We start from the raw sequence: 15,884 nt of genomic DNA, 5'->3' as shown, positions 1-15,884 counted from the left end.
TTGAGTTTTCTAAAGAAAAAATGCTTATACATTTCAGGGTGAAACAAGATAAGTAGAGATATCTTGCTTTCTTCCCAGTGTTGTTATTGGTGTTCTAGAAAGCATGACATGGATGGTAGTCATCTGCAACTTGCTGTTGCTTAGAAGATTATCTCTGAAGGATTCTTATTTCAGTACTAAAAACTAAGCAAAGCAAGAGAAGAGGCTAAGGAATTCCTTTTCATGAAAATGGCTTATTTCCAAAGGTAAAAAATACCAAGAGATACATGTGAAATACAAAAGAACTTTTTTTGTGAAGCTTTCAGAAAAATTTGCATGCCGTAACATTTCACTAAACTGATACACCAGGTTTTAAGTACTTGCAACAAAACCTTTATAGTTACCAGATCATACTATGATAGGAATTCTGGCAACTTGTCCTTTAACTTAATTCAGTACAATTTTAAGTGAGAATTCATAGATCACTGAGGGATTATAAGGTACCCTAGCAGCTACTTAGATGTAATTATTGAAGCTTATTTGAATAAGCAGATTATTGTAGCGTGCTGTGTGTTCTGAATTTAGTCAAGTGAAAACAGTCCAGGAGGCATTTTTTATTTTCATATTCCTTTGCCTTAGGAACAGCTCCATCTTTTAATACAACTGCAACTTTTGGTTTTGGTCAGATATATGTAACACAGTAAGAAACGGAATGAATAATTTCTTACAGTACACTTAAAATACTTATAACGTGTCCACACGGTCTCTTTCTGTGGCAGGAAAATGAGATTTAACTCCTGCCATCAAACCTAAGGCTAAATATAGTTTTATGCCTTACTGAAGAAATACATTTTTTACCTTTGGAAAATGAAATGGCTGAAATTTCAGTAAGCCTGTCAAAAAATGAAACACCTTTTAGGTAGACTTTCAGTACATGTTGCTACTAGCTGGCTCAGTGCCTGTGCTGTGGTGGTTTTACAGTGCAGAGGTGGAATTCCAGGTGCTGCAGACTGGGATATAGATGTTGATAAGGTTTCGTTACTAGCTTTCCTACTAGATTTAAAAAGCTGTCTGAATTTAAGAAATTTTTTTTGCACACCACGAGACTTTATAAACTACTTGTATCCTGTTCAAGTACAATAAAAGCCAGCGATTAGTTTGTGTTTCTAGGCTTTCTGGGGTAACCCATATTACAGGTATAGAGCATCATGATAAGGCTCGTGAGTTTATCTATGCATGGCTATACTTTAGTCTTAATATACTGTAGTGCCTGGTAGAGCAAACGTAGCTAGCAGTGGATTTGAGGGGCTAGCGGGTGTTTACAAACTAAGTACAGTTGGTTGCATGAAACAATTTATCAGACCAGGATTATTAGAGTACAAAATTCTGGTCATAACACTGCAATAAAAAGGGGCATTAGAAAGTTCTTAACAAATTATACTGCTTTGCCAATAAACTTAGTGTAAACCCAGTGTGCTCCTTTTCAGTACGAGTTATCTAATCTGCAAAGCCATATTTCTAGAATAGTGGTATGACTATGTAACGTCAGAAGAAATACCAGTGGTTGGGGCAGCAGGCACTTTGGTGATGCTTTGTCTCAACTTGTAAGTCAATAACAGAGTAGATTTAAGTGCAATTGATTGAACGATAGATGAAGATACTGTAGCTTATTTTGCTCTGCTGAACTCTTTTTAAGAACTCCAATTTGTGCAGCTCTTGAAAATAAATGTTGATGGGGCTAATTCATCTGGGGTTGGCATAACGAGTTGTAATTACAAGTGCGATGCCCTGTGAACAAAAAGGAAATAAGTATTCAAAATTGGCGTGCTACTGTGCAAATTGAGCTGTTCCTTAAAAACTGAAGCAGAAGAGCTCAGAACAAAGGCCTAGTATACTTATATACCGTACTGCATGCTATATGGTAATAGCTGTGTATTATGAAGACCTTTCACCATACTGGTACTATTTCAATTAATATATTTTGGTATTGAAGTAAATTGATTACCTCAATTTTTTTTTTTTTTTTTTAGTTTTTAACTGTGACTTTAAAACAGAAAAAATACCGAAATAGTGAAACTGTGACAATGGTATCCTTTAAACATAGTAGTGCCTTGCAGATGACACCATTTATTTAAGAAGCATAAAATAAATGGATGTCATGGGTTGTATTGCTTGCACCCTCTTTTTTTAAAGGAAAAACGGTTTTGGTGAAAGGACTTAAAATTAACCTAGTGAAGAATATTAGCACAAATGGTTAAACTGTTTAAAAGAAAACTCTTTGAGGACTAAAATGTGTAAATGCCTGATGCTGCTGATAGTTTAATAGCAGTTGCTGATTATTTTGGAGTTACTTCTAACAATCAGCAGCACTTTTTTTTTTTTTAGAAGAGCATAACTTTTGTACTCTGGTCAGAGATATTTATACTGTATCGAACCCCGTCTGTAGGGTAATCTGGTTTCCTCACTGTTGAAGTCGAGGTGAGGATGGAGATACTGCTAAGGATCTAGTTTTGAAAATTTTTTTAGCTACTGTAAAACTTAAAAAAAAAAAGCACCATTTCTAAACCGCAAATGTTTGGATACAGAAGAAGTGCCATTACACTGTTCCTTTATCTTTTACTGTATTTTGAAAATTGGTAACAGTAACTTTGTGTCCAGGCATTTCTGATATTGTGAAGAAGTGCTGAGAGTCCTCAAGGGGTTTACGTGCTTTGCTGACCTTCATGTTAGCAGCTTGTGGTGGTGTTTTTTTTTTTTTCCTCACCGAGAATGAGTGTGGTCAGAAGTTACTGAAGTTATAGGGAGAAAAATGTGATAAACTTAGGAGAGGAACATTTGCAACTTGAACCACGCTGCAATCTCGGAGTATTTTATATTAAGCTGTGCAATTTGTTATTAGTCCAATTTTACACTTTGCAATTAACAAAATTGATTGCAGGGAGGATTTAAGTTGCATGTAAAAGTTCCCTAATAAGTTTTTTTTAATTATTGTTTTTTAATTGAAACTTTTCTGAATTTGCACAGATTTAAGCTCTGGAATACTTTGGTATTCTTAAAAGGGAAAAATTGTAACTAGTATAGTGAATTGTAAACTGTGAGTTGTTAGAACCGCATTGTTGATCTAATTTTAGATTGTTTAAAAATGTACCTCAGAAAGCTAGTGAGAAATTACATCATTTTTACACAACAGTCAAATACTAATGTAACACTTCTCACTTTACAATGTGCCAAAATTCACTTTCATACTAGTTCTCAATGCTTTAATATTTGCAACTTTAAGTTAAAAACTTGTATTTACAAACACTACTGTAACTTCAGTTAAACTGAATTGTGTGATTGAAGCTTTTTGCCTGTTGTATTTATTACACAACTTGATTCAGTAAATATAAAATTACCTTTCCATTTATTTTTGTATTGTTTTACATGTTTATACCTGCAGTTCGTGTGACTTTTACACCTGTAACTCAGATGTGATGGAAAGAACCAATAAACAGTATCCATCTGCTGTCTGTCTTCGACTTCTTTAATAAACTCACTATTTCCTAAACTTGAATTTTTAAGCATTGAGCAGTTTTCTTTTAAAATTTGTTAGTTTTCTAAACTGGCAGAAAGGTGACTAGTTTATATTCAAACAAAAATGTGTAAGATTTAAGGAAATTGGGGGAGGTTAAGCTGTTATTTTAGGTTTAGACCTTCTTGTGTGGATTTCTAACTGGGTAAAACTTAAAACCAGTTGTAGGATGAAGGACCTTGATCGGCTTCCCACCTGCCATCTCCGTCCTTCAGCAGTTGTACTTATGGATAAGTTGATAGTTGCGTATACAGAAATGCAGGAGCTAAATCCTACTCCTTGTATTCATATAAAGGAGGATGCAGTTTCAAGATCAACTTCTGTTGATCTAAAACCAAGCTGCCATTGGGAGGGCAATCCCACTTTACGCTCTTTTTTTCTGCTTTGGTTGCTGAGCGGGAGGCTGTGCATGAGTGAGGTCAGTTTGCACGTTTCTGTCTCAGTTTGACAATGCTTTTGCTTTTTTTTTTTTTGTAGGAAGGTTTGCACTTGATTGATGTTTATGAACTGTTTACGTAAAACCAGCATGTTAAATTCAGCCTGTATTGCATACTCCAGGTATGCACACAAGAAATAGCAGCCTCAGATGCATAGACTTTTGATTGAAATCCAGGAATTTTCCCTTGCTGCGCCGCTAGTTTTGGAAAGCGTGGACTCTTCCACTTGTAAATGCACTTGGGCTGCATCAGCTGCTCTTGAACTGCTGAGTACGTGCAGTTTCCTTTGACTTTGTGTTACATGCCGTCAATGCAACACTAAACAACTTCCCTATCATTATATACTGCTCGTCTCGGAGAAGCAGCCAGTTATAGATTCCATACTAAACTACAGACCCCACAAAATCGTTCACGTGTCAGCTTTGCCAAGAGGGTTCAGATCCTGTTACTGCTCACGTGTGGGCACGTGTTCTCAAAACAAGCCTTTGGGCTAGATCTTACGCTGGCCAAGCAGCTAGAAGGGTTTCCACCATCCCTTGGGTGCTTGAGTAGGGAAATCTGGAGTCTCGGCTCACGGCTTAATTCATGTCTTACCATGTGGTTATTCTTAAGATGCTCATCATATGCAGCTAAATTGCTGAAGGTCAATGAAAGAGAAGCAACTTCTTTTATTACTTTTTTTTTTTTAAGCCTGCCTGGATTATCTTTCAAGTTTCTCTGGTGTGTAACTGCTCTCTGCCTTTGTGCACTGGTTTCTGTGTCTTCCATTCACTTTGGTTTTTCAAGATTTAACCTGAGATCAATTTGTGGTTGATTATTAAAATGTGAAAGTCATCGTCTTCCTAGGATTTTAAGAGATGTTCTTTGCAAAGAAATGCTTTACAGAAAGGCTACAGGAGTTAGACTGTCAGCTCAGGATGTGTCAGTGCTTTGGAGCTCTGGCCAGGAGGAGTACCCCTCTAGAGCTCTGTTCATGACAGCCCTTTAGCTTGAGTGTAAAGAGAAAAATTCTGTGACCAGTGACAAGCTGTTTGTGATTTAGGAATTTCTAGAAACTACTCCAATACACAAGTATTGGGATCTTTTTCTAGAAGTGAGGCGTCTTTTACTGGACTTACTGGAACATCGGTGTTGGGGACCACTGGCTTAACTATCACCCCCTCCGTGAACACGACATCGTGTTCAGCAATTATTTTGGCCTGAATTCAGGATGCTCTCCTCCCCAAAACCCCAAATGACCGGTTTCTTGTGCCTCCATGTGATAGTAGGCACATGTTTGGTTGTATCCTAGAGGTGCAGTCAGCTGTGTGGGGTGCTTGACAAAGTCGAGAGCTCAAAATCTGTTGCTCTCGTGCTTCGCATTGCAGATATCAGCCCTGAGCTTAGCGAAGGCATATGGTGACAGAGTTGTCTGAAGGACTTAAAGGAGGAAACATCACCTACAAATACAGGGCAAGTTTTTTTTTATTCTAGATACCAATTTCTGTCTTTACAGTTTTATTAGTTGCATACACTTGCAACGTACCATAAGATTATTGGTGAGGAAGCTTTTAAAGCAAGCACCGTGTTGCCTCTTTACATGCTCTGCTAGCTACTGATCCCCCAATTCTGTGCTTCCAATATGACACATGTGCCTTTTTTCCTGCTGCTTTTGCCCCCTGTATTGTAATCCTGCGGTGCTCCATCCTATTGGATTATTTTTCCATGGCAAAAATAAGGGAAAATAATTTTTCTCCACCCCAAGAATACTTAGCTTAAAACTTTCCGAAAGTGGTGGTTATAACTGATAAGCTTTGAATCACCCGATGGGCCAGTGGTGCTTCCTCCGAGCAGATTCAGGTTTGATTCTGCTCCTGGTGGCCTCAGTTTTGTGAATATGCGCTAACGCAGCTCCTGAAATCCCTCTGGGTTGAAGTTGCCTGTGAAAGTATAAAGCTGCATCAACAAATCTTGCAAGAAAAGAGGTTTGGGGGAAATTTCTGTGTTATAGGATCAGAGGAAATATCCTTGCGTTGGCATGTTAGCAAAAAATAAAGCAATAAAAGCTTTGAGCAAGAGAGTACGCAAGGTGAGATTGTTTTATCTGCTCCCGATTTTAAAACACTTGCCCGTCCTCTAGGAAAACCGGCAGTGCTGACTCAGTGCTGTATCTCACTCGCTGCCCAGCCCCGTTGCCCTCGCGTTGAGCCCTAATCTACAGCTCTCTTCTTCAGGCTGAGGCTGTTGAAATGTCGATTTATTTTTAGCAGCCTAAAACTTTAGAGGGAGAGCGTGCAACGTGTTTGAACTATTGTGAGCGCACTTATAAGCTTGTTGTTTTTACGGTCTCCTTTTTTAGAAACAAAATATAAAGGTCAAAGAAGGTCTCTTCTGTGATCCAACTCCTGTAAGGGGCTGTGGAGATGAATCCTTTTTCATTTAAGTGGCTTATTCTTCTCCTCTCTCTCATTCTCTACTTACTGTAGAGCAGAATCAAACCTTCCAGCTAATGTACATTTATTCTTCTCTCACTGCCATTTAGCTTCAAAGGTATGGATCCCATTCACCCACAAATCCTCGCTCCAGTCCCCTTAAACTCGAGGTCTCTCTTTTTTCCTCCTCATCAAAGGAGGATCTCTGGGCATTGCTGTGCATCTCCCCGCTTCAACCTCTGTCCTTTCGTTTTCTCTTTCAGATGGGTCATCTCAGCTGGTGGGATCTGCAGGCAGAGCTTGAGTTGTCTGACCCATAGGGTGGATGCCAGACGCTGACCCCCGGGCTCCTGGGCTTCAGCTGCTTCCAAATCTGCCCAGCTGAGAGACGTTCATTTACGTAACGTGTCTTATGTCCGCACATCAGCGCTGACGCGGGGAACGTAACGGGTAAAATTTCTGTTGTGGCAGGGCAGGCACGATCCAGCTGAGACTCTCAAGGTCTTTTCTGCCTTAAAAATCTTAAAACTTAATTTGGTATGGAGTTTTTTTTCTGGTCTGAAATAACTTCTTGCTGCTACAGGCATGGATGCAAGGGATGCACAGGTGGGTGTCCTAGGAGCTGCAAAATCTCGTTTGGGAAAGATCTCATGAGGTTGGTCTGTCCCCTTTATCATTCAGACTGTTCCCTATCAACTTGAGTTGCTCCTTCAATAGTTCCTTTTCTAGGCAAAGGAAACGTGGAAGATCTCATCTACCTGGACTCCGGCAGTATATTTGGTAGGTTTTCAAGCTAGGAAACTGTTAATTTGGAAACCAAGGGGGCTGGTGGAAGAGTCACAAGGTCAGTTAGGAATTGGCAGAAGGTTTGATGATGATGGTCAGTGTTCCAAGGAGAATTGGGCTGAGGAAAGGTTTTGTGGTGGAGCTCATGAGGGACATGCACAGTGAATACTTTTATGAAAATTATCTTAGTCACAGGAGATTTTATACAGTAAATTCACTAAGGATGTGAAGTAGAGAGGACTTATACAGACAGAGGAGGGTCAAGTAATGGTGGCAAATGAAGAAGGACCCAGGGGTAGCACTGAAAATCACATAATGAAGATATTGCTAGAGGGATTTGAGCTCTTGCCACTCAAAGAACCGAGAAAGAAAAGCTGAATGTGAGGCTGGTGCAAAAGCATCTCTGAAAAATGCAAATAGGTTCTGGCATGTGAATGGTACCAGTATTTCCAGTGTGGTAGGGGGTGACCCAGGCACTTGTAGATCACTGGGATAGCTTGTGCTTTTCTGGTCACTTGTGCTCAGAAAAGAAATACTCCAAAAACGTCTAAGCAGGAGTGATCAGGGTGGATGGAAATCCTGTCTCATCCAGGGACACTAAAAATGAGCCTTGCTTTGGCCTGACCACAAAGGGGGCATGCAGTGGCCAAGGATAAACACAGATTAGATGCTGGGAGGAAGGTCTTAAATGACCAGCAGGAACACCGTGCTCCCTTACTAATAGGAGTCAGTGAAGAGCAAACCCCTCAACTGATGTAAAGCTTAAAATCCTTTGAAGGAGAGTAGATAACAGGGATGCCCCAGAGTTTCATTTCCAAGGAGAGATGAGTTAGGTTTTCCTAGATAAATCTGAACATATCCCTTCGGTCAGGGTTTTTAGTCTTGTTCCTTGCTCTCAGTTATCTCTTTTTATTTTGGCGAGTCTGGTAGTTATCTGCAGGGAGAGGTTTCTAGTTCTGCTTAGCGTGTCGTGAGCTCCTCTGCCTTCCAATGTGAATTGATCTGGAATTTCTTCGCCTACGTGTCTGCAGACAAATGGTGCCTTGTTAGCTTCATAAATTGCTAGCCTAATTAAAGTAATGAATTCACAACAGGAATTGCATGAAAATGGAGCACTTGTTAATTGAATAGCCCTGGGTTCGGCTCCCATTGTACACTTTCAACAAGGTGCTTGTGTGATCCCTCCTATTGAATTTGCTTAAAATAAACCTTCGGGGTAGTTTGATGTCTTGGTAGGAAAGAAAACACCCAACGGGCAAGGCCTGGAGGATTTCAATAGCTTTATTGCTCCAGGACAGACAAAAAAAAAAGCATGGAAAGTAAAATCTGAGTGACCCATTCACGGCTAGGAAATCATTAGGCACACAATGTATTGTATAGATCACTGTAAAACCGCCCGACACGAGTGAAACAGGAAATTTATAATAGTTAAAATTGAGCCTTCAGTTAACCCCACCAAAAATCTTCTATTTTTCTGTGTTATCAAAGTTAGTCCAATATTTGCTTTATATACATCCTGTTCCGGACTTTGATTCCTCTATATAGCGCACCTTCCTGCCTTCTAATATCTGATTTATTACATAACTGCTTTTCTTCCAAAGCTTTTGCTTTGCCTGCTTTAACTCTTTATCTTGTCAGCCTAAGAGCTGGTTTTGTCCGGGGTCTTCCCTTGCGCCTCTGCTTGCTTTGTGAAGCCCTGGATCAAAAATAACTGAGGAGCTGGCAAAGAGGGGAGGCTGCGGGGGACGTAAGGTAAGGATGGGTTGCAGGATCTTCTGGAGAGAGATGCAGAATATCTAAGGTGGCTTGTGTGCATCAAGTGAGAAGTCGGGTGAGTTTGTCCAGGTGGTCTTTGAAGTCAAAGGGTTGCAAACCTGCAGGATGTGCTCAGTGTCCTGCTGCTGGAGCTTGGGCTGTACGAGCATGGGAAGGAAAGCAGGTCCTAACCCCACGTGCCCACCCTCTACGTCAGTCTCCTCTTCCCTAAAACCCGGCGTAGGACGCGGAGGCTTCACGCCCTCTCCTGGCTGTGGCGCTGGGTTGGGGATCGCTGCCTTCCCGATGCTCTGGGGCTGTTTGCAGGCTTCGCCACGTCGCGGGGAAATGGGGAGGAAGAGCTTTGCTCGAGGTCAGAAGGGATGTCACCAGGAGACGGGGAAGGTCCCGGAGGCAGGTTTGATGCCGAAGACTGTTGAAAGATGTGTTTCCTGTGCAACAATAGAGAATTTAGTTGTATTTCCCTGTGGAACCTCTTGAGATAAGGGCTGAAGTTCATCCTGTACCAGCAGACACATCCCTTCTCCCTTTGTTGGCACGAAGAAGAACACAAAGGCAGAATTACAAATTACAGTGCCTCTTGTATGCCTTGCGCTGTCAGAGGTGGCCTGCCCCTATTCCATGTATTCCATCCTGAGCGGTCCACCAGGATGACACGCATCTACCTCACACACATCTTCATGTGCAGTCATGACTACAGATGCTATTGGAAGTTGCCTTGGGGAGAACAGAAGACTTCTGCTTTCAATTTTAGGAAGAAAATGAAGAAATTGCTTGCTGTTCCTGGATTTGGCTGGTCCTGAGCCCAGCAGAAAGAGGAGGCAGCAGCCGTCCTGCTCACAGGGAAACATCTTCGCATTCTCCGACCCCTGCGGCGGGGATGCGAGGGTGTCTGGCTCAGGCTTTCTGCTGTTTAGCAATGCGTCCCCAGTGGTGGGCACGGCTCGGATCTCTTTCTTCTGCAGGTTCAGGTTGGCCGGGAGCTCGGAAGGTATTAATGGAGAGTGGCAAAAATACAAACCCCTCCCTTAAGGAAGAAATTTTTTGTGATGAGGGTGGTGAAACCCTGGCACAGGTTGCCCAGAGAGGTGGTCGATGCCCCATCCCTGGAATAATTCCAGGGCAGGCTGGACGGGGCTCTGAGCAACCTGATCGAGTTGAAGATGTCCCTGCTCACTGCAGTGGGGTTGGACTAGGTGACCTTTAAAGGTCCCTTCCAACCCAAACCATGCCATGATTCTCTGCAGTCCCTGCAGCTTTATTTCTTCAGGAGATGAGGTTAAAAAGTTCCTTGAATTATGCCTTTTTTTTTTTTCCTAAAATTAATCTGCTAAAAGGCTAAAAGGCAATGTTGTCCCCCTGCCCAAGGACCTTTGCCCTGGCAGTGGGACAGGGTCATGACGGAGTGGGACTGATAGGAGATTTCTCTTCACAAAGCAAAGGCCTACAGCTTTTTTCTCTCTTTGGCTGCAACACCGGAGAAATAACTAAAATCCCTAAATTCCTCTCCCTAAAATGGGAGAGGGAAGCAGGGAAGGGATGGCTGTGCTTGCTTGATCTGTGCTGCAGATTAAAATCGCTGCTGCAAAGCAAATGAAACACAAACATTTTAGGTTTGGCTTGGTTTGGGAAGGGTGTCCCTTTCCGCTAGCAGCTGTTTGTTTGGTTACGTTAGGTGGGTGCAAGCTCTAATAATAAACTTTCCTGGGAACACGACGGCTCACAAAGAGGTCAAAGCAAAGGAACAAGCCAGCACCAGTGGATGGGATGCCGTGGGGAACGTGAGAGGATGGGGTGGGCACAGAAAGAAGCGTGGTGTGCTCCTTCCCACTGTCCTTGTGTGTTGCCTGTCATCTTGCAGGCAGTGGTGGGCGTTGCTTCGGCTCTTGAGTCCTTTCAGCCTCTTCTCCCAAGATAAGTGGTCGTTAAAGGGCTTAAAGCAGTGTAGAGGGAGAGGAGAAGGATGGGAAGACCCATGAAAAGCCATCTGGTTTAGCCCCATTGCCCCAAGAGAAGGTCTGCCCCAAGAGATGCTCCTTGGGGCATCCAAGTGTGGAATTTTCTCCACCTGAACTGGGTATTGCCTTATTTCTCCCTAAAAAGCTTCTCTTGGTGTCTGACTCGCCTCCCTCTTGAATGGTAGAGCTGAATGGAAACCCCAGGAGGAGGACGAGGGGGGCTTTTTGGTACAGCCAAGCAATTTGAGCCCCCACCGCACACAGCAGCCCAGCTCCTGCGAACTAATAACAAACTGTTCCTGCCGCTCCTCGACAAACGCCCATAGATCAGCGCTGGGGCAATATCACCCGTGTAGGTTGGGAGAGGGTGGTGTGACCCCTCTGAGCCCCCAGCGATGGGGCCGTATGTCAGGTTTTGCTGTCCTTGCTGGGGACGCCGAGGAGCTCCACGCTCCTGCTTCCCACCGACTTCAGCACGAACGAGCAAACTATTTCTTCGTTCCTTAATGAAGTGGAAATATGCTCCAGATTTGAGAACGTCGTTGGTGCAGATCTGCCAAAAGTGGACAAAAGATGAGAGCAGCATCCCTGGAGTGAAGAGGGGCAGATTGGCCATGGTGAGTCAGGTATGGCTAATTGCTAAGATTCATTGGAGTAACGTGAGATATGGGGGTCTTACCTGGTTTGGGTTGGAGGAGACCTTTAAAGGTCATCCCGTGGACATGACTGTCTACATAACTGCCTCTACCCAGCACCTTGCAATGATGCTAGCACGAGGCCAAGCCCAGATCGAAGCACCCCAGCAAGGAAAGTCTCTGCCTCGATTTCCCCTTGCAGGAAAACCCAATGGGGCTGCTTTGCTAGGTGTGGGGAGGAAAAACGTCAGGATTCACTGCTAGAAGCAATGAGATGGGCAGCATCAGCCTGGTGGGAGCCTGCCTTGGCGGTGCCTTGTTGGGATGGACATGACGTCCCAAAGTAGCGGTGAAGGGCAGAGCTCATCTCCCGTAGGAAGAAGGGAAACCAGGAACCTTGCACGCCCGGGGTGTTGATATCTAGGAAGGGATTATGGCACTGGGAAGCAGGGTGAACGTCTTCTTATGTGACTAGAGCCATGGGGTTTCCTCCTCCCTGCTTCAACCAGAGTCTAACTGCAAGTTTCCTTCCTTACAGTTCTAGATGGCAGCCCAGTACCCGACGCTGTGGGACATGGTAACAGAGGAGGGACACATCAATGTCATCCAGGATACACTAAACTCTGTCCTGAACTTGCCGGTCCCTCTGGGATGCATGGAGGAGTTCATTTCTTGGAGAGCTTCTGATTCAGCTGGCTCGCAGACAGTGCTGAGTTCACCTATCTGCCACTTTTTTGGCAGCTGGTGAGGGTAGGAAAATAATGATCGTTTTCAATCAAAGTTTAATGTGTGCAAAAAGCAGCTCAGAGGATTCCTTTGGCAAAGCCTGCCGCGGGGGAAGACAGCCACTGGAGTGGGCCAGGAAGGCATTTTCCCCTGCCCTGGGTCAACTTCTCTGTTGTAAGCGAACATTTCTGATTGTCTGCAGCAAGCTTGCCAAGTGTCTCTTGCTCGCCACGGAGGTGCTCTCATCCCTTTTTTGCCTTCAGTAGTCCTGTCCATCTGACATTTCAAGCACGATTTGTGCACTGTTGCAGGCAACCTTCAACGGCTGAGCCATGAAGATGCTGGTTTTGGGGCCCATGGTCTTCTTCGTGGGTCTTCTCCCAGCAGCTTTCCCATTGTTGTCCAGGCTAGCAATCTGCACTTGTATCCTACTTACAGAATGGTGAGGAGCAAATCGTATTTTCTTTGTGATCTGAACATTTGAGAGGTTTTGTAATTGTTTAATTCCATTTTTCTGCTCTGGATGTGTAGTTGTCTATGCAATGCTGTCCATGTTCTTCTTCCTAACCATTGCTGCCAAAGTCTGCTGCCGTGAAGTACGGGGGTTGCTGGAAGTGGCCATGCTTGAAGGTGAAAGGGAAGCTCAGTAAATGTGAAGGATGCTCTTAGCTTTACCTGGGGAAGGCATTCCTTAGTGCATTGCAGTAAGCCTTGAAGCTATCAGTCAGCCCTTGAAGGGTTAACTGATACCTGCACAGGACTTAAGCTTACAGAAAGCTGGCCTCAACCTGTCAACTAGGGCATCATGCCACAGATTAATTTTTGTAGCTTAATTGAATTGGCTTTTTTTTCTTTTCTTTTTTTTTCCTTTTGTAAGTCAGAGTCTTTCAATTAATTACGTATCATATGCAGCCAGATTTCCTCTTTCATTTCCAATGGAAGAAAAGGGAGCTGGTGAACTCTGTTCAGAAAAAAAAGCTGCTGGGGTTTGGGGGAAATGATGGTTGCTGATTCAAAGTACAACCCTGGTGCTGAGCTGTTTGCACCTTTGCTTCATCACCAGCTTTTTGCTGCTGTATCGTGCCTGGTTTGCGTGGCTTGCCTGGTAGCACCAGGGTCACTGAAGGATGCCCTTAGCTCGGATGGCTTTGCCACCTTCTGGGTTCATCCTTCCCCCCACCTGCAGTGCACGTGAAGATTCATCCTTCTTTACATGCATGGGTTAAACCAGCCGTGCCACAGAGAAGTGGCTTTGATCACTTCTGCTGTGTTAGAAATACGCTCTTAGCCTGAATGCTGTTGTAGATCTCTATCCCATAGGAGGAAAGCAGGAAAGAAAGCAAAATAATGGGGAAAGGCCGTTGAGAGAATCTTCTCTCTGGCTGGAAAGGAAAAGCTCAGCTGAAGAAGACTCTGAGCACCAAAGCCCTTTTACCAGATCCTGCTTTCTAGTCGACCCTACAGATGATGTACAGAGGGTGGTAGCTTTGATTCAGTATGATAAATCCAGGTCAAAGTGCTCGAGAGACCCCAGCATGCGTCTGAAGTTCGCGTGGGGCTGCAGATCCCTGCGTGGAGCCCTTCCCCCAGATGAGCAGAGTATTGCAAGGTGAGGAGCAGAGGTTACTCTGTTCTTCTCCCAGGTGAAGATAAAAAGAAGGTAGAGAAAGAAAACAAAGTGCCCAGCTGTTTCCTTGCTTCTGTGTTGCCTTTTTGATGGCAGCTATTTTTGGGATCTGAGCTATGTTTTGTTCCAGTTTTGTGATACCTGAAATGTTCAATTCAGACTGTCTTTGGGGAATGCTTAGGGGAAAAAAAAAAAAAAAAGAACAGATTAAGCACATTTCTAGTAAAAAGATACTGAAATAAAAACTGAACTTCTATATTACACAGGAGCTGGGACTGTGACAATAACATGACCTGAAAATGGACCCCGAGCCTGGCTGTCCTCTCTTGTGGTGCCACCTTGACCACAGGGACCAAGTTCTCCAAGGAAAGGAGCATTTCTGGAGAAGAAAAGCCTAACAACTATGATAAAACAACCAAAATTCTTTCTGCTGTGTTTATAAAGCGTAGGTGAATGAAAGGTCTGTGTACAGAAGCTGGATGTTCCCTCATGTCCTCTCTCAGCTCTTGGAAAGGGGAAACTAGACATATGCTTGGGTGTCCTTGGAGTCTAAGGTTAGAATGGGTCCATTGGGGTTAAAAAGTCTAACGAGGAGGTTTGTTCACCACTGGCTCCCTTGTTGCTGCTTGAGATCTGCCACCCATGAGGTTCAGGGGTGCTTGGTCCTTACTGCTAGATCGTATTCAGCTGTGCGGAGCTGAGTGCCGTTACTAGCCAAGCTCATCGTCGTGCCAAGTAACGAGAACACAACATGCTCTCCTTCAGCCAGATAGTCAGCATTGCTGTTAATCCATCATTACATGCAAGAACTAAGTCAGTTCTTGCTGTTCCTTGCAGCAGAGACTCCCTCGAGATCAGAAGACCCCACTGTGGCTGACCTGCAGAAGCAGGGCAGGATTTCCCAGCAGGGCTGGGTTTAGCTACCAGGAACCTCTTTGGGATCTCCTTTGAGCAATCTGCTGTTCAACTCAGGAACTCCTCGCCATGTTACACAAAAGTTGCAGAAGAAACGTTCCACCAAGAGCCAGTAAGGATAACGGAAAGGAAAACTTGGTGTCGGCCAGGGTGGGGACTGCAGGTTGCTGGAAGCTAGAAGGGTAAGGCGAGGTGACCATCACCGTATGGCTGTGGTCTTTCCACTAGCACTGGTTCTGGCTCCTGTCTGGCCTTGGTGGACCCCTGGTCTGATCCAAGACAGCTATTGCATCAAAAACCCCTTGAGACAAAAAGCTAGTTAGCCATACGGCCGTAACAGCCTGGGTGTCCTTCTGCAAATGCAGGTCCTGGGAAGAATTGAGAGGATCTATCCCAGGGCTGTGGCTGCGTTCCTGGAGATGTTGCAGCAGCGTCTAGGGGACAGCTGGGACAGCTGATCTTGCCGAGGCACTGGCCACCATGTGAAGGTTGCCAACCTCTGGAGCATCTCACCCCAGGGTACCTGCTTGTTTCTTGGCCGCAAGCTCTGTTGCGGGGCCCCCGTCTTCCCGCGCTCAGGGTTTCGTACAATGGAGTCCTGTTCCATCCGAGGATATGCTGTCAGAGCATCACCGAAAGAGGGAGGGGGAATATCGCTTTCTCTGGGAACAAAAAAATCACAGGAGCAAAACCCAAGTAACCTTGGTTACCATGCTTTTATTCATGGTAAACAGAACGGTTGATAGCAGAAGTCCTTTTCTTGTGTATGTACTGAGTACGCAGTGTACCCACGGATGGAAAACAGCAGAGCCAGGGCAGTGAAGACTTTGGTAAAGCAAGCAAAATGCTGTAAATGTGATGTCGTGGTTTTCTCATCACTCCAGTGCTCTTAGTGAGTGTCTCCTAAGGAGGTCGGCTCTTTGATACAATGGGAAGTTGTTCCTTTTCTCTTTTGTTCTTGCCCAACTTACGTCCCGTGGCGATTTGTTTTTGCAGCTCCTAGAGATGAAACATCTTTGGCTGCAGTCACGAAAATGCTAACGAGGTGTCCATGGTTGGATAG

This window comes from Haliaeetus leucocephalus, unplaced genomic scaffold (assembly GCF_000737465.1).
Source record: "Haliaeetus leucocephalus isolate CR32 unplaced genomic scaffold, Haliaeetus_leucocephalus-4.0 Scaffold741, whole genome shotgun sequence".
NCBI lineage: Eukaryota > Metazoa > Chordata > Aves > Accipitriformes > Accipitridae > Haliaeetus > Haliaeetus leucocephalus.
The sequence above is the reverse complement of the archived record's forward strand: the minus strand, read 5'-3'. Positions refer to the sequence as shown.